General features: G+C 40.4%; 1 non-coding gene across 1 annotated transcript; it reads left to right on the forward strand.

The window, feature by feature from the left end:
- Window positions 1–398: 398 nt before the first annotated feature.
- On the forward strand, window positions 399–493 carry WALSEDRAFT_t26. Its single transcript has one exon. It is a non-coding gene; the product is annotated as a tRNA-Ala (tRNA).
- Window positions 494–1,459: the final 966 nt, after the last annotated feature.

Genomic DNA, 1,459 nt, shown 5'->3' on the forward strand with positions numbered 1-1,459 from the left:
TAGTGCAGCAAAAAGACTTCCTACAAACTCGTTCAAACTACAAGCGCAAGACTCTAAGGTAGCTATGGAGCTTAGAAATTGCGCTGAGTGGGTCCCACAAGGACTACGCCACCATGTGGACACCCATGAAGTAGCCGTTTTGCGAGTTCCAACCAGCAGCGACCCTTCAGATATTGCAAAACAACTTGAAGCAGAGAACTTAATGTGGAAGAACAAAGTAGTATATGCGAAGTGGGCAAAGCGATCAGCCAAAAAACAGCAGTTCGCTACGCTAAAGGTCCAGTTGAGTGATGTCAACGCGGCCAAAGCTAGTGTACCAAATCGGCCACCTCTGGGTGAAAAATACACTTTAAAGCAATAAATGCGTACACATCAGTGAAAAAGTAATCCGAATTATCGGGCATATGGTGTAGGGGTTATCACGCATTCTTAGCATTTTCCAAGGAATTTGTCAATCTGGATGAGGTCCCCGGTTCAATTCCGGGTATGTCCAATAACTTTTGTTTCCTCACCTTTCGAGGTTATTTTTGCCACATCTTTGTATCTTCATCGCATTCTCCTTTGACGTGATTCCTCAGGTTGTAATTTTTGCAGTTTGTGATGTTGAATAAATTTGTCAGTCAAACAACAAGCTATATTACATCTTGTTCGCAATCATACATAGAATTAGTCATAATCCTGCATTCACCTTACATTGCTAGGGTGTATTCCAACTGATAAGCATCACCTAACAATGGCAGAAGAAGGAAAATCTAATTATATGTATATTTATATGATTGTAGTTTTACGTGAAACTGTGATGGAAATGTCCTAAACGAAGTCCATTGTTGAGCGAAAGTGTAGTTCCAAACACTGTTGATTAGCATGAGAGCTTGCCTGAAGCATGCAACAAAGATATTTGCATCACATGGTAGCTCCAGGGTGGATTTATTGACCTGAGATATGTATAAGCTTGTTTAAATCAGATTGTATTCTTAAATTTTTGCAGATATGACTCGTAGGAGGCAGAACGCAACGAGATGGAACAATAAAAAAGCCCATACTTGAAAGACGCACTCGGATCATGAGACTTGACCAAATGATGCCAAAATCCACGATGTGGAGTTTGAGATTTTTTATTTTGTGCAATGGGTTTAGACAAGCTTGAAGAGGAATTTTGACACAATCCCGATAACTCAAAGAGTTCACTCGCTATCGAAAGGTTGCAGGTTCGAGCCCTGCGTCGGTCAAGGCCGGCTGGCTCAATGGTAGAGTATTCGACTACGGTGAAGGGGTTGTTTTTTATTTGCAGAATTTTTGCCCGTATTCCTCATCCTGTGTTGAAGAATATGTACTGTCTTCTGTGCTTCATATAGTGCTAGTGGTGCTTTATTTTCCTGAGCTTGTCTTCTCATAAGTGAATATAATTTTTGCAATTTGTCAAATGCTGCTTTTCATTCTCAAAATGATGTCTTTGTAA

This window comes from Wallemia mellicola, assembly GCF_000263375.1.
Source record: "Wallemia mellicola CBS 633.66 unplaced genomic scaffold WALSEscaffold_5, whole genome shotgun sequence".
NCBI lineage: Eukaryota > Fungi > Basidiomycota > Wallemiomycetes > Wallemiales > Wallemiaceae > Wallemia > Wallemia mellicola.